Source organism: Sinohyriopsis cumingii, chromosome 7 (genome assembly GCF_028554795.1).
Source record: "Sinohyriopsis cumingii isolate HCF-2022 chromosome 7, ASM2855479v2, whole genome shotgun sequence".
NCBI lineage: Eukaryota > Metazoa > Mollusca > Bivalvia > Unionida > Unionidae > Sinohyriopsis > Sinohyriopsis cumingii.
Genome location: NC_142967.1, coordinates 121584187 through 121608931, shown reverse-complemented (window position 1 = coordinate 121608931; position 24745 = coordinate 121584187). Strand labels below are relative to the sequence as shown.

Here is a 24745-nt window from a genome sequence, read left to right as displayed (position 1 = left end):
ACAGAAACTTTGCCCCATTTCTGTGCCAGTTTAAGCTGGGCACCAGATGGGATAAATACTGTTTTCCAAAACAAGTTAGAACACCAACATGTGATTGAATGACATATAGTTCATTAATTGAGTATAGTATTCTGTCCTCAAGCATGGAATTAGCATGGGGTAGATACTGTATTTCCAAATCGCCTCCATGTGGCTAGATGGGTTTAAGAATAACTAGTTCTATGCTGGAGTTTTGTGAACTCTGCCCAAGGTCTGTCAGAGAGCATGCAATAAATACTAAACTTGCAAAGAACTAAACAAATGAACATCATGATTTAATGCCAAATAATTGGAACTATGATCGACAGTCACTTTGTAAAAGAATGAATGAAGTGCCATACTTTACAATATGTAAAACTGAGTAAGATACATACTATAATCATCATTTATTAAAATGTAAATACATACCAGTACCATAGTTATAAACACTTCTTTTAATTTAACTTCTGCAAAATTAACAGTTGATACTGAATACTGAGATAATCGAAGTACATTTCAAGGGGCAATTCTCAGAAAAATAATAGTATGAACCCAGAATCTTCGAGATACAGAACTTGTGTCCTCCACATACTCTAGTCCTACATGTAAGACCTCAATGCTGATATTTATGTTTTGGGCGCCAGGGTCTTAACTGCCTAAAAGTGCTGTTAGTGTGTTTTGATGTCGACTAAAATCATAACGAAAGTAAAATTATCAGGCATATCTCACACAACTGGCAACTAAAATAACCATGCTTATCTACAAAGTTATAATGTTTTATTCAGACTTTACTTACTCTGATGTCTTTTCTCTAATCAATTCAAATTCTCACAAAAGAAATGGACCTGTTTTCAAGTTTCTTTGGCCTACATTTCAGTTGGGCTGGAAAGCAATGAAATCCAGGAGTGCCAAAATCTGGTTAAGTTTAAATATTATTCTTTAACGAAATGAATAAAAATATAGCATGCCTACTGGAACTGTAAGCAACGTTTCATTTTGTTCAAGAAGCATATCCCCCACATGAACCTACTTAGGACATACCTCGATTACTGTCGCATTTCAACAAATTCAAATGTATGCCAACGGAACATGAAAAAGCATCCATTTGCTAGTATCCGATTTTGATTCCACGAGGATAAAAACAGCACAGTAAGTATATAAATTACATATCAGTTTGTGGAAGAGACATGATACAGGTGGCCAAGTGTGTGAGATATTCCTGACACTTCGATTACCCGTTCCAATCTCAAGCGACGTTGGAACACACTATACAAGCCTGCTAGTTAGGTAGAAAGACATAGCACTAAAACAAAAATAACATGTGCTATGTCTTATATTGTAACCATTGACTACCACATACTCCAGAAACAATCACTATCATTCCGAGTTTGATCAAGTAGTGACTGTGATCCATCATTATAATAGTTCATTTTTTAGAAGAATAGTCACAGATCTCATTACATCGTATATTGTAAAATTTGGGACACTATATATAGTGTCAGCATGAAACAGAGATCTAAATGCAAAGGTCATTAGATAGCACACTGATTATTATTCATCAGGTCTGAGCTTATGCATAAACACAAGCAAACTTTAAATTATGTAACAGCTTTACATGCAGGTTATGTCACAACCCTGTCAGCAAGTTATATAACTGTTTTAAATGCATGTTATGTAACAATTTAACATCAAGAGTACACTAATTAGACTCTTGTTTTTTAATCAAATATTACACCAGTACTGCCAATTACATTACCAACCTATTGGTTACAAGATGCAATTTAAGGCATTTTATATCAATATTTGTCTTCCTGTATCCCAAGCCTAGTGCCAACATTAAAGTGCATTCTTGATTCCAATGTAAAGTAAGATTTCTTTAATTCTTAACATATGGCATTAATCCAATATTGGAGTTTCCAATACCATCTTGCCAATAATCAATGCAAGGGAAACAACTCTTTCTTTCACTTGATATTTTCTTTCTCCAAACTCCCCCTCCTTATCAGTGGTAAAGAAGCAAACTCAGTTATCCATTTTGGTGCATGGATATGATGATGATATGGACAATATGAAGTTGTATGATACATTTTGTATTTGTATTAAAAATGTTTGTGGTGCATGTACACTGGTTGGATTGAAAAGATCACTCCAAGTACAGCACACTGTGTTTACCACGTGTTTATGGAATGAGTGACAGGTGTGTTCATAAATTTTTATATTACTCTAATTTTGCTTTCAGCACATGTACAACAAGCCAAATAAAATATTATTTCTTTTGGTAAAAAAAAGACAATTATCCTTACAAACATGTACAAATGTCACTATCTGTATGATAGGAACACAAAATGAAACACCATGAAGGACACTCAGGTGGTATAAACATGGAGATGCTATATTTTCCTTGTGAAAATAATATCGATGAAGTTGACACATCGCAGAATGTGAATCACACAATGTTGAAAATGATGATTAAACAGGCAAAATTCAAACTCCTGTCATATCTGGGTACAAATTTGAGACGTTCAATAACTCCATCAAATTGTATGGCTGTATCTTACCATTCAGAGATGTGACGAAAAACAATGGCCAAATCACCATTTACTGGTGTGACAAAACACGATGGTCAAATCACCATTTACAGGTAAGACAAAAAGCAATGGCCAAATCAAAATTTACAGGTAAGACAAAAAACAATGGCTAAATCACCATTTACAGGTATGACAAAAACATTGGCCAAATCACCATTTACAGGTAAGACAAAAACCAATGGCCAAATCACCATTTATAGGTATGGAAAAAAAACTGTGTCCAAAAAAGCTTCAGGCCACTAAACTTTGTATTACTAATCACACACAAGATAAGACAGGGGTATAAGAGGTGGGTAATAATACATGGCAAAAACAAAACACAGGGCAAACTAACACAACGACCTAACTTTTAATCTACATAAAATAATTGTAAATGATAGTTCAGGTGTAGAAAATTCCATTGTGTATAAGCCATGTACAACTTCAATTATAAGCAAAGCAATCAAATGACTTTAAGTCCAAGCCCAGACAGACAACCAGCTTTTGATGTCTGGGGTTTCAAATAAAGCATATTTGCCTGGATGTAAAAATAATAAAATGGGCTGTCTACATCAAATAAGGCATGTGAACATGCATTTCGGTGCATAATATTATAAAATAAAATATTCAGTTTGGAATAATGTTAAAAACTGGAAGAGCCGTAAAGAATTATAAGTTGAGGGAAACTGCAAACTCCATAGACCCAGCTCTGTCTATGCATCCAAGTCTATGCAGTTTGTTAGGTATAAACAGAGAACAAACAAAAAGGACCCTGATCTGTTGGTTCATAATGCGACAACAGCTCAGGGCCTATGTTGATTGCAGTTGGACTCAACTTACACACAAGTATATATGGTACTCCCTGTTTTACCTACTGATGAAAATCCTCCTCTCTATAGCCAAGTTTTATTATATGATTATATTGTTGATATTTTCAGGTGATGTTTGCACTTTTATATAAGAAAGGAAAAGACTAATGATTTGGTTTTTTTTTGAGTTAATCAAATTTGAAATTGAAAATGTTTGTGCTACAGAGAACAGGCATCTATTTAATATGTAAATCAAATTCATGAAAAAAATTTTTTACCCCGAAAAAATATATTGACATGCTACCATTAACTTCGCCACAGTGATCTAATGATTAGTGTCAACAAGTAACAATACTTGTGTGTGTATTTGTTGACCTGTGTGTATAAGTGTTGATGTCTGTGTTTCTATGTGTTGTTGTACATGAATGCTTTATCATTCACCCAGCCAATATCACTGGACAACAAATTTTTACAAAAGTCATGTTACTGAAATAAAATTAGTCAATTCTTATCAATTTTTATGTGCTGAACACGAATATGACAGTCAAATTGCAAAATTGGCTCTAGTTTTTTTGTAATCTGCAAGAAATTAATGTTTACATAACGAAATGCATTCCAATAGTAAAAGGTCAACTGTAATAGCCTACCTATAAAAAATCAAGTCACTGACTACATCTTAGATTTCTTCGCCTGTCTCTTGTACAGCTGTTCGGGAGCATCTCTGAGGAGTGTCCAGCAGTAGTCAGCCAGCATTGTAGTGGACCATTTTCCCTGGTATCTTTGTTCCATTGTTGCGATATCTTGATGAAAACGTTCGCCGTGTTCATCACTAACAATACCACAGTTGCTAGGAAAGAAATCCAAATGGGAATGAAGGAAGTGAATCTTTAGAGACATATTGCAGCCAAGTTTCTTATACTTCATCAACATGTCTTCTACTAGTTCCTTATAGTTTTCTGCCCTAACATTTCCGAGGAAGTTTGTAGAAACTAGGCGAAAAGCATTCCATGCTTGTTTCGCGTCACCTTCCAGCAAGTTGTTGAACCGGTCATCTTTGAAAAGCTCTCGAATCTGAGGACCCACAAAAACTCCCTCTTTAATCTTTGCTTCGCTGAGTCGAGGGAATTTTTCATGCAGGTATCGGAATGCTGGCAAAGTCCGGTCAATGGCTTTCACGAAGTTCTTCATCAAACCTAGTTTGATGTGAAGGGGTGGTAGCAAGATTTTCTGAGCCTCAACCAGAGCTGGGTGTTGGATATTCTTCTCTCCAATGGCTACATTCTGCCTGTGAGTCCATTCCTTCCTCATGTAGTGCATTTCCCTTGCTCGGCTATCCCACTCGCATAAGAAACACATGTATTTTGTATATCCTTGCTGCAGTCCCATTAAAAGGGCAACTACCTTCAAATCACCACAGAGGTGCCAGCTGTACTTGTTATACTCAATGGAATTCAGTAGCTGCCTTAAGTTATCGTATGTCTCTTTCATGTGGACAGCATACGCTACTGGAATAGATGGAAGAATGTTTCCATTGTGCAAAAGCACAGCCTTGAGACTCAGTTTCGAAGAGTCCACAAATAGTCTCCATTCTTGTGGGTCATGAGTGATTTTTAAAGCATTCATGAGGCCCTCAATATCGGAACAGAATATCAGATTACTTTCCTTTCTGAAGAAAGGCTCCAATTGCTGGTGGCGCTTTCGATATGCAGTAATTGTGACATCTTCTTCTAGAAGATTCCATTGTTGGAGTCTTGATCCTAGCAATTCTGCCTTGTTCTTTGATAAGTCCAAATCACGAATCAGGTCATTTAGTTCTTCCTGTGTTATTCTGTGTGGGGTTGATGATGCACCACAGTGAAAATCTGGATCACTGCATGCTGATGGACCAGGAGAAGAACAGGTCGACTCACCTTTGTCTTCGTCAGATGAATCAAGAGAATATTCTGCTGGAGGTTCTGGAATAGGAAGTCCCTCACCATGTGGAACTGGTCTCAATGCAGACGGAATGTTTGGGTAGACTATTCTCGACTTCTTTCGCTTCGTTATTCCGCCGGAAAGAGGAGGAACCAAGCAGAAGTAACAGTCATTTAGGTGGTTGCTTGGCTCTCTCCACACCATTGGGACTGCAAACGGCATTGATGACCTTTTGCAATTCAACCACTGTGAAAGCTGTGTTGTACATGTAGCACAGCATATATGCGGAGCCCAAGGCTTGTCTTGGTCACCAACCTTGCATACGAAGTAAAGATGATATGCCTTCTTCACTTGAGAATTGATACTTTTCTTCTGGTTGGCAAATGTCACTTCCCCACAAATATAGCAAAAATTGTCCGCGGTATTAACACACTTTCGAGGCATTACTGTTCTTTATTGTACGTAAATGGATAAAATAATAAGTTTTATGTAACAGTAGCTTGAACTGTCTTGCACAACGTCTAAAATATTTTAAATGCTGAACCTATCTGATTGGGCTTTATATAGTACACTGCTTACGTCAGCTTCAGCAGCCGCCTGGCATTAGTATAATAGGCCTACACATGTATAGTACACTGCTGACGTCAACTTACTTCAGCAGCCGCATGGCATTAGTATTGCATTGCATCAGAAAATGATGCAATCAACTGTGGATGATGTGAGCATGATGGTATTATGCAATGTTACATCATTATTCCGGATGTTGCTGCAGTCCTACTGGAGAAATTTACACAGTGAAACATAGAAAATGAGGTATATGAATATCTTCAAAACGAGAGCCAATACAAATTTTTCACGGTTATATTCGTGTTCGGCACACCAAAATACTACAGATTAGGGCCTTTTTAAGTCAGTAATGATTTCACTGTTGACCAGTGTATACTAGGGAACTATGAACAAGAAGCTAATATTGCAATTTTTTAATTTGTCACATGCATATTAATTCAGGACAAACTTGATTCATAGGCTTTATTTGTGTAAATGTTTTCAGACATGCATGAAACGTGAACTCATCCCATTAACGTTGTTTATACTTATCAAATACACCAAAACATAAATGAATCAGTTCCATGGCAAAATCAATATGCAGACAGACATGGACTAAATGCTTATGATTTCTTCGGGTAATTTGAACACATTTTCAAAAACTCCAGCATGTCAGTTTACATGAATTACACAAATATTCTGATTATGTAGAAACACAATCAACAAAACATCATTTTCATTGGCCCTGGATGTTAATTTTTGGCCTTAGTTATTTTCAATTAAATAATGGCCATGTGGTACCATATACTACCAGGAACTGAATGTAGATCACAATATATACACTGAAAGCACTAAATTCATAAAAGAATATTAGAAAGTTGCTGACAGTACTGTTGAGCTTCACAATCAGGTACTCTTGTTCAGAAAATAACTGATTATATATATACATATATATATATATATATATATATATATATATATATATATATATATATATATATATATATATATATATATTTGTGATATAAATGTATTGTGGTACACAATGGACAATTATATATAAAAAAATAGATGTATGTATACATACACAAACATGCACATATTATTGGAGCAAGAAGAATAGGTGTATAAGATCCAATTAATACCAGACAGTAAAGAGTATAATTTTCGGCCAACATATATTTAATTTTTCATATACAAATGACAAACCTTGGTCGTTTTGGAGGGTCAGCAATCCTCTTGAGATGGCTTGTAAATAAAATAACAAACATATCACACAGAGTTCCTTTAAAAACAAAGATAACTCATTACTAGTGATGAAAACATGTTTTCAAGGTTGACTAAAGCACTCAAAATGTCTAGTAACATTGCATAAAGAATAGTGCAATTACAAAATCTTTTTGCCAATCAAACCGTCAGCCAGAACCAGAATAGTGTTCCTTCCAGAAATGGAAAAAGTGGAACAGGATCAATATCAGCTCAAAACATTGGGTCATTTAGAAAATGTACTGGGATATTTTACTTTCCCTTCTACTAGCATTCTTTACGAGGAGTTTAAATTCTCAAGCTTGAATAACAACCCCTCTCTAGAATTTATTTTGGACACTTGAGTTTATAAGCTTTGCTTCAAGGATTCTACATACCTCTTTTTCTTTTACCATGGCCATGTACTCGCATCTGGCCCATGCAAATCAAATCAGACAAACATTTCTCTCTGCCATTGAAGTAAATTGTCTCTGGACCACAAATTCATGATGCAAGCCTGAGATGCACTAGATTAAACCAGTCTATAATGAGATATACTTCCACCCGGGGATTTGGGGTGGTGACTATATGGGTGTCAAAACTGCAACTTCAGTGTTCTAACAAGGAAAAATAATGGTCAATGACCTAAAATGAACTCTGCTGGAAGATCACATTTTCCAATATCATTCTAGGTCTGCATAGTCTGATTATTGTTTAGCGCAACACCGAAAGTCACACATTGCAACTTCAATATATTTCAAAATGATCCACGTCAATAAATTCATGTTTATAATATCGTCTTTTTGTGTTCATACAAAATAATTTTGACTAACAATACCAGGAATTTGCTTTCTTATAATCGATAATGCATGCCAGGCATTAAACTGAAAATTACTCTTAACACATTAACCCCTTGTGACAAGTTTACGGGACAGGAGGTAGTAGCCTACTGCCAAGCTCTGTAGCGTCATGGTCATGTATGATGCACTAAAGTGGGTGGTATTATAGAAAAGTAGACAGATAGCTCTACAATGATACCAATAAACTGGAAGTTCTAGTTGCACTACAAAATACAGAGGGAAAAACCTCATTTTTTGGACCCGATTTTTTTCACTCAAAATTCACCCATGGTCGGAAACCGATTTTGTGTCCGAATTTTAAACTTTTTGTCTCAGATCTAAGGCAGATAGGTATGAACTGCAAACAGAAAGATGAACCTTTGCAAAATGTAGGATCAGATGGACATTTGGAATAAAGAATGGTCTCGATATGAAAATAATGGGTCCGTTAAGCAAAAAAAAAAAAAAAGAACCCCAACTTTTACCCTTCTGCTTATGCGAGAGCCATATAGCCAATGAAAAACGATGTTTCTAACAAAACTAGGCATTAGGTTAATGGAAAATCACCTGAAGTTGATGTATTAGGATACATTCAGAAATAGCTTTCGAAATGTTTCATACTCGAATTTCAGGCGAAAACAACAAAAACCTCCAGGGGTTAATGTTTTAACTGAATGAATGTACTACATCTTAAATTCCTTTATAACAGATCTGTTAACTTTTTATGAAAATTTGTATGCACTTTGTAACTGACCAATTACATGCAAGACCTTTTAATGGTCTCTTTTTTGTAAAAATATATTGAATCAAAGTTTGTGCTGTGCAACAATGTACAAGGCTGACAAATTACGCAATGTGATCTTCCAATCTGAGCATTTTCAAATGTAAAATAATTCTTAACAAATAACTTAAACTTTGCACTCAATCTGCTGTTTTAATTACTTACCATTGTTACGATTCAATGCTCTTAAAATAAGTAACCAAAAAACAGCGAAGACAACATGCTTTGTAAATTTTAACAACTACATTATTTTGCTAGAATAGAGAGTGAAAATTGAGAAAAAAAGAACTCACAGTATTGCTAATTAAATCCAAATTATAATCCAAGAATTAAAGACACAAGTCTTAATAATAAAAAGTCCTGAATAAAACTGAGTTCAAGTCCCGATGAGATCCAAAATTTAAGGCAATGACTTGTCTATTATAGTGAACGAAGTGCTGACGTGTCGACAGTCTCTTGCTGAATCACAGAAATAGTATTCCAGATTTGAATTTAGTACAAATTCCAGTGAATGTCTTCATCCAAGAATTTTGTCAGAGCACTTTTGTACTTTCAGTGAAAATAATCACTCGAGTTCAATAATTTGAAGAAAATAAAATTCGGCCCAAACTGGACACAACATAATACAGTAAAGCCTGTTTTGTGAGACCACTGCTATGAAAGACCTCATGTCTTAAAAGACCAGGTTCTCTTGCACAGATTTAATGGTAATATAGTGTTATGACCTGTCATGAGAGACCAATTGTCTTGAGAGACCATATTTTTCCGGCAGAGGGGGTGGACTTTTAAGACAGGTTCTTCTGTACAACTTAAAGTGCTTGATGTTAAACCACAAGTGGAACAATCTTCACAGTCACAAGATAATAGAGTTTTCTGCTTGACCTCAGGTCACATCAGCATTTTCTAAAAGCAACCATAATGGAAAAAAACCTTCTAGAATGATCTTAATGAGCCTTGTTTACTTACAACATAATAACCTATTAAATTCACATTAAATTAAATCTAACCCTAATGAACATATTTACCACTTCTTGTTTTCCTGAATAATAATTTGGTTAATAAGCTCATACCCATGGAGTATAATGAACCTAATTTTAGTTGCTCAAATAATATATATATATATATATATATATATATATATATATATATATATATATATATATATATATATATATATAGTCAATAAGGTCAAGCAGAAATGAACTCAGTTTTGGGTAAGGTCAAGTCCAGCAAACAATGTTACATTACAATAACATGTAATGAGATTTAAAAATTGTTAAAACTAACAGACAAACAATTAAATTAAATATACATAACACCATAAAACTGGAAGAATGCACTGCATAATTTGCAAAATGCACAGAGTTATCTTCCATGATATCACATAGAACCAGACTAACAGTGAAAGATCATACACTGTGATCTTCTGATACTGGTAAACTATGCAAGGCTGAAATTGAAATATCACAGATTGGAAAAACTCGTACAACAGTAATGTCTGGTTCATGTATATTCTGGGATGAGAAATAAAGTGTCACTATGCAAGAAAATTATAACAGTTTACAATTTCACTTTAAAACTGGCTTGGCCATTATTTAACAAAATATAAACATGGCATCGACTCTACTCCAAGGGCTTCAGTAAAAACTGCTTGTTCCATCCATTCTGTTTGATGAGTCCTCACATTTTCAAATGACCCATAGCTGTCATTCATTTTGAAATTACTGTATGTAATAGAGAAAATGCATAGGTGTAAAAGATATTTATGACCACAAATATTTCACCTGCATGCATCATGAACTCTTTAAATCCATAGACACTAGTCATTATGGCTCTTCCACACTTCCTCCATGGGTAAACTCTTCAAATGCAAACGTCTCATGTGGTCATTACAATTTAGCAAACATTCTTATGTATATCTGATTTGTATTATTTGCTGGCTTTTCTTAATAATTATATATTATGTACAGCTGTATTTTATACCTGACTTTGTAACAAAATCAAGGTCATGGCGTACATCACCACTGGCATTTATTTTGTAAACAACATAATACGAAGCTAATATTTCTCTCAGAGAGTGAATTCAATATTCAGATTATTATTGATAGCAAACTGGATTACTAGAATCTGAGTTTAGAACATTAAGATTTTCACTTGGATATTCCTAAACTTGTTGACAATTCTGAATGTTGTATAAAGACTGACCTACATCCTGGCTCTATTATTGTATCTTTGCATAATCCAATATGGCGGTTAAAGACTGGCATGGTAGCCTTGATTTTGAATGAACCAATATTATAGCTTTCCATATTCCTATATACATGAGATACATTTACTCTCAGAATGGAACCAGGTGCTAAATTCTAAACAGAAAATAGCAAGAAATTTGACCATTTAAAAAAATTAATTTTGAGCAAGAAAAAACATACACCCATATTCAGGTCTAAAATATGGGAAAAAAATCAAGACACTTGGCAGCTATGTCATATCCATCCAGCTGGCATACAATTACATTTGCGCAAGCAGTCTCCTAGTTTTTAAGGATTGCCATGAAACCTGGCAAATATGACTGTTATCAACAAAGATGTGATTATCAACAAATCACTTTGCTATTGCTATTTTTTTTCAGTTACTCAACTTACTGCCCTTTCTGTCCTCAAGCTTAATGAATATCACACAATCTTGCCAATGCAACTTGGCACTCTGTTTTGAAATTTGGCCATATACTTAGTAAATTATTATGACCACCCTAAGGTGCAAATATCAACAAATCACTCTGTATGAGTTATTGTCTTTTTGACTTGCAGCTGATTGACACAATAAAATATTTTGAGCGAAACTAGTCTCACAATTTTGAATGCATTGACATGAAACTTGGTAAATATTATGGAGATAAGCAGAGAATCAAAACAATTTCTACAAATTTTATAGTATGGCCCTTTTTGACCTGCAGATGTAAGCTAAAATCTTAGGAACACAACTAGTCTCGAACTTTTTAATCTATCACCGCAACAGTTGGTCAATTGGAGGTGGGGCATCTTGACAAAATAGTGTGTACTACTGCTCAATGCAGTGCCTGACAGAATCTTCTGAAAGCAAATAGTCATGGAGATTTCAATATACACCACTCCCTCGATAACTCGCGAAGCCGCTTATAATGCGGGGTAAGGTGTGGATCCCATTTTTAAATCAGAAAATACCACAAAACTGATCCCTATTTGTTGAACTTGAAGAAAATCATGATAAAAATTGGTAATGGAAACTTTGATACATCGCTCGTTTTATCATCGAAAACAGTATATAGGACCTGAAAATTTTAATCAACATTATGAAATAATCATAAAATTTATTACATTTTCTTTTCAAACCACATTCTTAGTACACCATAATTAATGATATTCAAGGAAATTTTGATCAATGAAAATGTCACGCCTAGTGGAGGCACTACTTAAATACCAATATTTTTTATTAACTGAAATTTGTGTTCTAGTTCTATCTTTTAGTTCCTTTTAAGTGTAATCATCATAAGTGCAACGTGTCCTCTTGTAAATAAACGTAAAACGTGTCAATCTACTGTAACAGCTATGTACACAAACGTTTCTCTGAGAACTTAATTAAGCAGCAACTGTGTTTTTTTGTATCAGACTAGCAGAAACATTTGTATTGCTGCACTAAATAAAAAGTGGGCCTCCTTTTCTATTATCACGTTAATTACGTCTTTTGAATCAAAGGAGGTGGAATAAACAAAAAAGTTAAAAGGCATACAAATCCTACATGCTTAACAACCAGCAGCCCCCATCGTATGTCGGGTAACTCATTTCAGTCGATCAATGGAACACTGTTATAAATGTTATTGTGTATGTAATCTAATTAAACTATCTTAAATTTACCTACTCAGTCATATCTGATTAAAGATAGCAAGGCAACCAAGCGAAATGAGTACTTTGGAAAATAATGAGATTTGTTTCACAGATAAGGACCATTGTGGGGAAAACGAGTTTCAGAGAATTTCCAAATTCACACGTAGAGATATCCTCAAGAATGATAAGAAGTTTCACTGTTACTTGCAATGAAATTATGGCATCAATATCTTACTAACTGAACAATTAAAAAATTGAGTTTCAACATAGACGATGGTCTCATGAAATGTTGCGTTATTTTTGTTTTTTGTTGATAAAAAGGAATCTTGTTTGGTAATGTATCAACAGTTAGTCTGGTTTTCTGCTTGGAAGATCCTTTTCTTGGAAAATACTAACCACAACACTCCTGGAACCAGAGTAATCAACAAAACAAAAAGCCATGATGTACTACAAGAATGTTTTTGCGCACCATGTTGGTTTTTCAAACCAGTTGGAATCATGTTATCAATCTTTCAGCTGTTGGACATTTTAAAAACAAATGTAATTTATACAGAATAATGAACAACTTCATCAAAAAAAAGTGCTTTATTGACAATTATTCTTGATGTGATTATAAAACGAGGATTCAGTCAGAAAACAGCTCATTCCCCCAACCCCCATGGTTCTCTGGATGTCTAGCAGATTTTTAGGAGGTCCCTCAGTAGCTCGTGCTCTCTCTTATAGTGCAGTCTATGTTTTTTAGACCCGGATGTGCACGTGTTATCAAGGGAGAGGTATACTTAAAAATATATAGTGAAAGCATATAGTACTGCATTTTTGGATAAATCATTAGATGCAGTGTAAGACTCAGCCTTAGGAACACAAACTGTCTTACAGTTCTTGTATTCCTAACTATGAAACATGGTACATATTATGGTCACTATGTAAACAGGCACAAACCAACAAATATTTGTGCTCCTGCTATGTTTTCAAGATTTATTGCACATTCGGACTTATAAATGGATGCAATATATGACAGAATGTTGTGAATCTTCCCCTTTTTAGTGGACTGCTATGAAACTTACATATTACAGTCAACATCTGATGAAATGAATGTTGACTGATCATTGTACTCGCACTAATTCCAGGAGTTGTGCTCCTTTTTTAAACTATAGACTCACCCCATCAATGGGGTAGGGGCAGTAGTCAAGAGAGACAGAGATATATTAATGTAAGCAAATCACTCATCATTATTCTAGTTTAATATTAGAAGGCATTACTCGATACTCTGGCATTTTTGTTCTCTGTACCTCATAGCTCATGTAGTGTGAGTTCTAAAATCTCAAAAGAGCAAGGTAATTTTCCTCCAGTTTAAACATGTATCTTATAGTCATAGACATTCCTTATTTCATCATGAAATATTGCACCTGTTCTTCTTATTATTATTAATATTAAAATTGTTATTGTCATCGTTGTAAAACTGTTGCAAATTCTGATTGTAGTTGCCTTGTCAAGTTAACAAAGTTCAGTTCCATATGCAGTTCACCCAAAAATGATGCAGGAGTAAAATCCCTGATACAGTCTTATTCAGTACTGATTTTATTTTTTTCTTCTTCCTATCTTACTTAAGTAGAAGATACGATACATGGCAGTTCTCTAAAAGGAAATTGAATGCATGGTTAGGTATAGGCACAAATTTAATTTAGGAACAATAGTAATAATCATTATTTATAATAATGACAGGTGACATATAATTTCACAATTTTACTATGCTATATATTTCTATTTTTCATGCACCTTTGAATTCCTGGGATTAACTATGGGTTAATTTACTAAAGTGCAAGATATGTGTTTATGTATCTTTAAAAATGGATGAAAGGTTCAGATTTGATATAATGCTATCCCATATTAATTATTTCAACTTCTTAAACAAATGGGAATGGTGTTAATTATCAGTGGCCTGTTACATAGGGTGTATTACTGCCCAAAAAGTTATTCTCCACAATGTTTTTTTTATCTGATATTACTATGATGGAAAACAACCGTATAAACTGCTATTCAACAGTAGATGATTGGTATGCTAGTGCTCAGTTTGCGCTGAAGTTCAACAGATGCAGGACAGATAAATTCGGAGAGGTGTTGCTAATGAGGTGCCAGTGCTTAGATAAATCTGATGTTACTGATCAATTCAATTTGCTGTATTGGCACAAAGGTCACTTCACATAAATGACTATATTAGTTGAGATGTCAAAAATCCAAATTAAAGGATTTCTACTGTCTACTGACTGACCGCCACTTAATTGCATACAACACTGTTGTTCTCCTCTACAGCAGTAATGTCAGAAAATTACGCCCCCTCCCAAAAACAAGGTGAGGAACAATTTGTTTCACTAATACATGACAGCATTTTAATGCAAGAATTGATTAGAAAGGACAGTTTCGGATTTATCAAATCACAGCCACACCCAACCAAAAGATAGTGTTTCACAGACACTGATGCAATAATGTACCATGAACAGAAAATGAGGAGAACAATAATAACCTTATAAACTAGAAGTATGCTGACCCAAGCGGTTCGGGCACATTCAGAAGCAGTGACTCCGTTTATTGACAGGTAGACCGGAAGTTACCTCTTATCGACACCGCAAAGGTTAGCCAACAGACCTACACGTTATACTTACTTTTCAAGCGACATTCCGGCATCTGTTTTCTTATCTGCAGTGTATGTTTACTGTCTGCAGTATCACGCTTTGGTTTCTTCGGCTATAAAATGACACCCTGTTAAAAAAAACTTCCTTCAAAACCGTTCGTGAACTGTCAAATCACAAATTCAGGCCGACCCCCGGTCCAAGAATACGACTACAATTTATAAAAATTATCACTGTTCAGTGGTTTACAAGTAGCCATTAGAAAATCCAAGGATATCTAATCTATTTATCTTCCTATCTCTGTCACTTAAAAAACTATATAGCTGTACATTTTTCCAATATTTACATTGTATAGGCCTACCAAAGTCAACAGCAAATTCAGACAGTAAACCGAACAACACATGCGCACTATTCACACCTGAACTGTTATCTCTAAACTGTGTTTTAACAACAATTAGATCGTAGCATTACAAATCTAAAATAAAATTAATATTTAAACCTAAAACGAGCTGGCATGTGTGTAATTTTTCTTTACTTCTGTCTTATTATATCACGTGTTGTGTACTATTTATGCGTAATAATCTCTAGCTGAAGTGGAAGTATGGCACTATTTGATGATAGACTCGGGCTAATTATCTTACTTGCTATTCATTGGTTTAAAAACATACAAACTTAACTGTCTGCAATGTCCTAATTTTAGAACGGTTCGACGGCGTGTTGAGATAATAATGGTGAATAATGATTTAAATTTTCTGTTTTCTATTCCAAAGCACCCATATCATGATGATAGAAATTTCGATTGCTCATAATTTTTTTTCCTTCTCCACCAAAATTAAATATTTCTTATATATATAATAAAAGAAATTTAAAGAATAATATTTTGAAAATAAAAACAAGTAAAATCGTAATTTCTCTCACATTCAAACCAAAAGTTTGGTAAGCAAAGGGAAAAGTGGCTGAGACCTATAGTTTATGAAACTTGTAGAAGTCACTTATCAGGAAAACTGTGATTTGAAACAAGGAAATAAATTAACAGGTAGAGTGTGCCCCTTTTGCTGTCAACTTTTACAATCTGCAATTTATAACTTTAGTTCGACATAATAGAGCACTTTATTGGAACGAAATATACGTCTAATTACTTAATGAGATTATATACCTCTAATAGTGGACACAAATATAAATGTCAAGAGCTAAAATAAAACCCATGACAAAAAGAATTATGAATAAATTCAATCGCAGAATTTCGATTAGTTAAAAACATTTCAGTATTGAGACGTAATTTCTTTGGAAATCTTGTATTGTTTTTGTTGGTGGTTTTTTTTTTGGGGGGGGGTACTACAAACAAGTCAAAATAAGAACCAAAAAGGGAAAAGAGATAAACACAATAGAAACTCACATAAATGCCTCCTAACCATAACATATTTTACAAGTTCTGGATCAAATAATAAATTCTAAACCTTAAAAAAAAATTTAAAATGTAATAAACTTCGTTTTACTTGCAGAAGTTTTATACCCCCCCCCCCTCCTCCTCCCTGTAACTTGAGATTCGTCTTACTGGCGAAAATAAAGGGACAATTAAAGATGAGATGGCCTTTGTTGTAACACTACCCAATTCCTCCCGCGCCGGCTACATTCATAGTGATGTGGCTACATTCATAGTGATGTGGGAGAAAAATGACAAGTTAAATGAATGGATGTAGAGAGTAGACACTATAGGTAAGGAAGTAAGGCATTGTGGATCTTTGTCAGTCTATCAAGCAGGCAATTTAAATTTCAAATATTATATATATATATATATATATATATATATATATATATATATATATATATATATATATATATATATATATATATATATATATATATATATATATATATATATATATATATATATATATATATATATATATATGTATGTATGTATGTATGTATGTATGTATGTGGAGGTATATACACACACACACATACACAACATTAACATTTTACCAGAAGACCGTTCAAATTCTTCGTTTACAATCAGCAACATAGTTCATTGGACTTTTGATACATTATAACAATAAATTACCAATTATTCTTAACATTGTATTAGTTGAGTTCATTAGAATTATAGTTTACCCCTGAGTTGAGTGTCGTTTAAAGGTGACGTAAAAGAAACTAATTTCTAATCAAGCAATTCTCATATAAAAGTACATGCAGATAATAAAACGTGGACGGAAATTAAGGGCTGGAAATATAATGAATGTTTACATGTAAAATGAAGCGCACTTAAAACAGTAAAACGGTATTAAAACGACAAGATCAATTTATAAGGCACATAAACGTTCCTTCAAACAAAGTGCAAGCATCAGATGGAGAATGTGGATGGTAACTATTAGAATGTGGATGGTAATTATTATAATGTGGATGTTAACTATTATGATGTGGATGTTAACTATCAGAATGTGGATGGTAATCATTATTATGCGGATGGTAACAAGTAGAATGTGAATGGTAACTATTAAAATGTGGATAGTAAGTATTAGAAGAAATAATGAAATTTAAAATCAGTAAACTAAGCCTGGCATGTCCAATCTCAGTATTATGGCTTGTCCAATCTCAGTATTATGGCATAACCAGTCTCAGTATTATGACTTGTCCAATCTCAGTATTATGGCTTGTCCAATCTCAGTATTACGGTTTGTCTAATCTCAGTATTACGGCTTGTCCAATCTTAGTATTATGGCATGCACATTCTCAGTATTATGGCTTGTCCAATTTCAGTATTATGGCATGCCCAGTCTCAGTATTATGTCATGTCTAATCTCAGTATTATGGTTTGTCGAATCTCAGTATTATGGCATGTCCAGTCTCAGTAGTATGACTTATCTCATCTGAGCATTATGGCTTGTCCGGTCTCAGTATTATGGCATGCCTAATCTCAGTATTATAGCTTGTACAATCTCAGTATTATGGCATGCACAGTCTCAGTATTATGGCATGCCTAATCTCAATATTATGGCATGCCCAGTCTCAGTGTTATGGCTTATCCAGTCTCAGTGTTATGGCTTACCCAATCTTAGTATTATGGCTTTGTCTAATCTCAGTATTATGGCATGCCTAATCTCAGTATTATGGCATGCCCAGTCTCATTATTATGACTTGTCCGATCTCAGTATTATGACATGCCCAGTTTCAGTGTTATGGATTGTCCAGTCACAATATTATGGCTTGTCTAATATCAGTATTATGGCTTGTCTAATCTTAGTATTATGGAGTATCCGATCTCAGTATTATGGATACGCAGTCTCAGTATTATGGCTGTCCAATCTCAGTGTTATGGCATGTCCACTCTCAGTATTATGGCTTTCCAATCTCAGGATTATGGCATGTCCAGTCTCAGTATTATGGCTTGTCGAATCTCAGTATTATGGCATATCCAGTCTCAATATTATGGCTTGACCAATCTCAGTATTGTGGCGTACTCACTCTCAGTATTATGGCATACATAATCTCAGTGCTATGGCTTGTCTAATCTCAATATTATGGCGTGCCCAATCTAAGTATTATGGCTTGCCAATCTCAGTATTATTGTATATCCAATCTCAGTATTATGACATGTCCAATCTCAATAACATGGCATGTCTTATTATGGCGTATCCAACATTTGTATTATGTCGTGTTCAACGTCATTATTATGACTTATTCAATCTCAGTATTATGGCATGCCAAGTCTCAGTATTAGGGATCTAATCTCATTGTTATGGCTTGTCCAGTCTCCGTATTATGGCATGACCAATTTCGGTAATATTGCATACCCAAGTTCAGTATCATGGCATGTATCAGATCAGTCTAATCTTTGCATTATGGTTTGTGCACTCTCCGTAGTATGGCATGTCCAGTCTCAGTATTGTGGCATGTCCACTCTGAATATTATGGCGTTCCCAGTCTAAGTATTATGGCACGTCCACTCTGAATATTATGGTATGTCCACTCTCAGTATTATGGCATGTCCACTCTCAGTATTATGGCATGTCCAAGTTCAGTATAATTACATTTCTATTCTCAGTGATATGGCATGTCTAATCTCAGTGGTATGTCTTGTCCAGTCTTATTATTATGGCTTGTCCAGCATCAGTATTATAATATGTACACCCTTAATATCATGGCATGTTTTATCTCAGCATTAGGGCCCTCAGTGGTCGAGTGGTCTAAAGCGCTAACCGTTACGGATCACTGCCATCTCACCTCTGTCTGCGTGAGTTTGAGTCTCAGGCTCGGCTAACGTTGGTACGTGAGAAAGCCTGTCAGTAGCTTCTCGTGGGTCAGTGGTTCTTCCCGGGATTTTCTAGGGTTCTTCCTCCACCAATTATACTGGCCACCATGTATAGCCTATCTTGTGCTGAAAATGGCGTTAAACCCTACAACAACAACAACAACAACAACAATCTCAGTATTATGGTTTGTCCATCCTCGTATTATGGCATATCCAATCTCAGTGGTATGGCTTGTCCAATCTCAGTATTATGGCTTGTCACGTCTCACTATGATGGCTTGTCCAATCTCAGTATTATTATGTATGTCCACTCGGTGTTATGGCATGTCCACTCATTATTATGGCATGTCCACTCAGTATTATGGTTTGTCCAATCTCAATATAATTCCATGTATAATTGCAGTATTGTGGCATGCCCAATCTCAGTATTACGGCTTTTACAACGTTGCAGCATTTAATATAATTGTTTTATATGGAACAATGATTAATTTAAATGTAATATTCTCTCGTCCATGTGATTGTTCTGATATGTAATTTTGTATTAGGGTCATATATATATATATATATATATATATATATATATATATATATATATATATATATATATATATATATATATATATATATATATATATATATATATATATTTGATGTACTGTATCATCTGTATGTGGTACGTTTCATTCATTTGATGTACTGCATCATCTGTATGTGGTACGTTTTATTCATTTGCAGAAAATATCATACAACTGCTAAAACTTTTATGCATTTAAAATAAAATTTGATTAAATCGGAATATGTTTATTATAACCTCCAGTTCGTTGATCATATTTCTTTCTATTATAAGTGTGGGATAATTCAATACCTTGTCTATAATATGGTCTTGTTTAAGTCAATACCCTGTCTTTAATATGATCTTGTTTGTGTATATTATAAGTGTGGGATAAGTCCGTACCCTGTATATAATATGATAAGTGTGGGATAAGTATATACCCTGTTTATAATATAAGTGTAGGATAAGTCATTTCCCTTGTCTATAATATGGTGTTGTTTGTGTCTATTATATGTGTAGGATAAGTCAATACCCTGTCTATAACATTCTCATTTTGTTTGTGTCAATTATAAGTGTGGGATAAGTCAATACCCTGTATATAACATGATCTTGTTTGTGTCAATTATAAGTGTGAGATAAGTCAATACCCTGTATATAACATGATCTTGTTTGTGTCTATTATATGTGTAGGGTAAGTCAATATCCTGTCTATAATATGATCTTGTTTGTGTTTATTATAAGTGTGGAATATGTCGTTTCCCTGTCTATAATATGATGTTGTTTGTCACTATTATAAATGTGGGATAAGTCAATACCCTGTCTATAATATGATAAGTATGGGATAAGTCTATACCCTGTTTATAATATAAATGTGGGATAAGTCAATACGCTGTCTATAATATGACCTTGTTTGTGTCTATCATAAGTGTGGGATAAGTCAATACCCTGTCTATAATATGGTCTTCTTTGTGTCTATTATAAGTGTGGGATAAGTCATTTACCTGTCCATAACATGATCTTGTTTGTGTCTATTATAAGTGTGGGATAAGTCCATAACCTGTCTATAATATAAGTGAGGGATAAGTATATACCCTGTTTATAATATAAGTGTGGGATAAGTCAATACACTGTCTATAATATGATCCTGCTTGTGTCTTCGAAAAACTCGAAGAGCCATAACCTCGAACAGATAATTTCGGCTTGCAGCACTTTCAATTCTTCTTGAGATCGATCGTTCTTTCGTCTGCTGGTCAGCGCTTCATATATGGCAGGTTCTATCGCCCAGTAAATAAATAAATAAATAAACAAATAAATAAATAAATAATAAATGAACTGTCTTCCCAACAGCTGTGACAAGCAGAGACAGTAACAGCTTGTTGAATTCGATCGCGACTGTACTCGCTATATCGAGTTCGATCAATGAGAATGTTTTGTATGCTCTATTCGACGCATAACTGTAATATAGCACGATAGCCCATATTAGGTCCTATATGAATTACAAGATTCAAAGAGCCAAAAGCTATCACCACCCCATCATTAGTATAGTGGACTGATAAGGAGAAATACTGGAATTAATGTTACCGAAATGGAACCTACGGAAGTTATCAATTGGGTCGAAATGGCATTTAATATTAGTTAAAAATAACTCCTATCAAAACCATCCAATCGTCCATTTACTAATGTAAGCTTAACCCAAACACGTAACAACTTGTAAACAGGCCCCCACCCCCAAAAAAGGGATTATGTTTCTTATGTTAGATGCTAGAGGTGACGAGAATGAGGGGATATACTATCATGGCGCTACGCGAGGTAGATAAACTCGCCTAAGAAGCTCATAAAATAAGGACATAAACCATCTACAAGACACATCAAGAAAACGGGATGAAAAAGATACAAATGCTAACAAATGCGAGTAAAAATACACATATTTGACATACACTCAGACAAAGAAGCAAATTATTGTTTTTGTCGGTACAAGACAACCCCCAACAAGAAAGAACAAAAAAAAAAAAAACAAAAAAAAACAAAAACAAAAAAAAACAAACAAACAAAAAACAACAAACGATTACCATATCTTTACCTTAATTTTTTTTTATATGAAACTTTTGCATATTTTCTCATATGAGCGTGCCGTGTTTTGGCGTTGCCAGCGCTCAGTACAAGAAAATAAATACATTTATAATTAAATATTTTTCTTTTTGCTTTTATATATTAGATGGATAAATAAACAACCCCTGACAGAAGGAACCTAAGGAAGGCCTGACAGATTTGATCTAAAAGGCGTCTGACAGACTGGATCTAAGGAAGGCCAGTCCTGAAATAGACTCGTATTAACGGGATACGTGTACCCTTTACACCATATATAGCACAAACGTACACAAAAGTACAAAATATATCGACCCGTGGCAAGGATCACATCAAACCTTCCAAATGGGTGAGGAAACCAGTCAGGATTAACGCATGAAAAGGGGAATACATGCCTTTTTTGAAATGTAGTTTGGGCCCGTGGACCGAATGAATGGAAACCTGGAAAATCGAATCTAGACAAATATGTCGCAATCAGAAAGAAAGGGGAATCCCATTCAGATGTTTTTGTTTTGTTTGTTCACAAAAGAGTATGTTTGATGTTAAAAATGCTCACAACACATATCTGAAGGGGTGGGGAGGAGAGTGAAAACAAACGGATATAAAAATACTGTTAACTTTAGAAGAAATATGGAGTCACCTCATATCCTTGTCAGTCTGTCATAACCAGAGGTCTAGACATGACCACAGAAATAGTATAAAACCAGAGTGGATTTCATGCATGCGGAACTTATGCTCTTACATTGAAAATAAATAATTCAGACATAACATTACATTCACAAACTGCTGGGGACCAGGAGAGTTTGAAAAATGTAAGGATGTGTGCGAATTTAGCCTCCATTGATAATTTTATAGGCGCCGTAGATTTACATGCTTGTGTTACTATGGCCTCAGAAAGGAAATAGTATTTTAAAATGGTCCATAGGTTTAACATGGAATTGGTATTATAGCCTCAAAGTTTATATCCTCAAGCGAGAAATGAACATTGCGTCGTAGGTTTGAGACCATAATAGCACTCCCATATAAGCTGTGAGTGTAGAAATGTATGGCCTCAAACAGTTTTATAGCCTTAACGGGAATTATTAAACGGATATTGAGTAAAAGGGTCAAGGGGTTTTAAGTTTTAGTTGTTGTCATCAATATAGACAAAGACAAACACAAAACATACAAACACAAATGGCAATTCTCGATTGATATCTATCTTTTCTAGAGATTTGTATGGCGTGAAAATGATCGTTGGGGTTTGTTAACCAAAGTGAATTAACATAAGTGGCTTCTCACCTGTCTTCTTCTCCTCCTCAAACTTAGTCTCATAGCAGACATATACAGCAAAACCCTCTTCATGTAGTTAGAGTTGTCTTTTCCATATTGCTGTTTCTTTGATATTGGTAATGGCCCATGATAATTTGATATACATCAAATAGGCCGCTTTTAATAATATTTTCGAAACGAGGTCGATGATCAAATAGGCCGCGTTTAATAATATTTTCGAAACGAGGGTCGATGATCAAATAGGCCGCGTTTAATAACATTTTCGAAACGAGGAACATCTTGAGATTTAATGCTGTTTTTATTCTGATTTTATCGTGGTATAACCTGTACATTTATAACTCAGCAAATAACTCTCGAAGGTCGTTATGTAACCTGTATGAGTCGACAGCTGGCAGTTTATACCACGATAAACGCAGGAAAGCCAAATTAATCTCTTATGATTGCAATTTTTTATAATTTTATGAATTCTGTTATTTTTATTACATTTTTGTTGCTTTAAAAATATGTTTTATATCAGTTTTAGAACTTTATTTAAGCGTATGAATTCTTGTTGAGGACTTCTGCTTTGTATTTATTTATAGAACAGAGCTTACTCTGTCATGAACGTAATGACTACTTCAACATTAAACAAACATTTCCACCAGTGTTAGGTGATATATGGTTTGGAACATTCTACATTATGGTCTTAATAATTTATTTATCTTGACATGAGTAGAGAAAGCAAAGGACGTACAAATGACTCTTATATTTGATGTTTTCATAGAAGAGTTCAATGTGACTTGTTTGATTCATTATTCTCCAGACTCATGAGTAACCAAATTTCATTTCTTTAAATATGTTTACGTATTCATAAACAGGTTAGACTACATGCACATGTTACTTGTAAATGAAATTAAGACTATCGGTAATGGTTATAGGAATAAGGATCCAATAGTCAAACAAAGTAAGACATCAACATCAACGTGTAATCAGCCGCAATGAAGACCTAGATCTAGCGTACACTCAACATTTTTATTTCTCTGGATTTAGATCAAATCTAGTCAAAGAAAGTATGATTTATTTTCAGAAAAAAATTACATGGTATTTGATTCTGTTAAAATCAATTTATTACATTTTTAGAATGCGATATAAACCCCACATATACTTTTGTTTCATATTCAAAGCATTCAGTGTGTATGCCTTCAGTTTCAGTATTTACTTTCGTTTCTTTGCACGTGACTCTATTTATAGAGGTTAGTATAAAGTAGTTCTCCATACAGTTTATACAGAAATAACGGCAGCTCAGCTTGTTATATATTTACATTCTGACCTATATAAATTTTCGCTATATTTAACAACTAATGCAACTGCAATTATAGGTGCAACAGCGTTCGAATG

General features: G+C 34.4%; 1 long non-coding RNA gene across 1 annotated transcript in view; it reads left to right on the top strand.

Moving 5' to 3' along the window:
* LOC149796046 (uncharacterized) overlaps positions 1 to 23917 on the top strand; it is a 31853-nt gene extending 7936 nt beyond the window's left edge. Inside the window, exon 2 of the long non-coding RNA XR_016422480.1 lies at positions 22227 to 23917. This is a non-coding gene — a long non-coding RNA (uncharacterized LOC149796046). The remainder of the gene's footprint in view (positions 1 to 22226) is intronic.
* Positions 23918 to 24745: the final 828 nt, after the last annotated feature.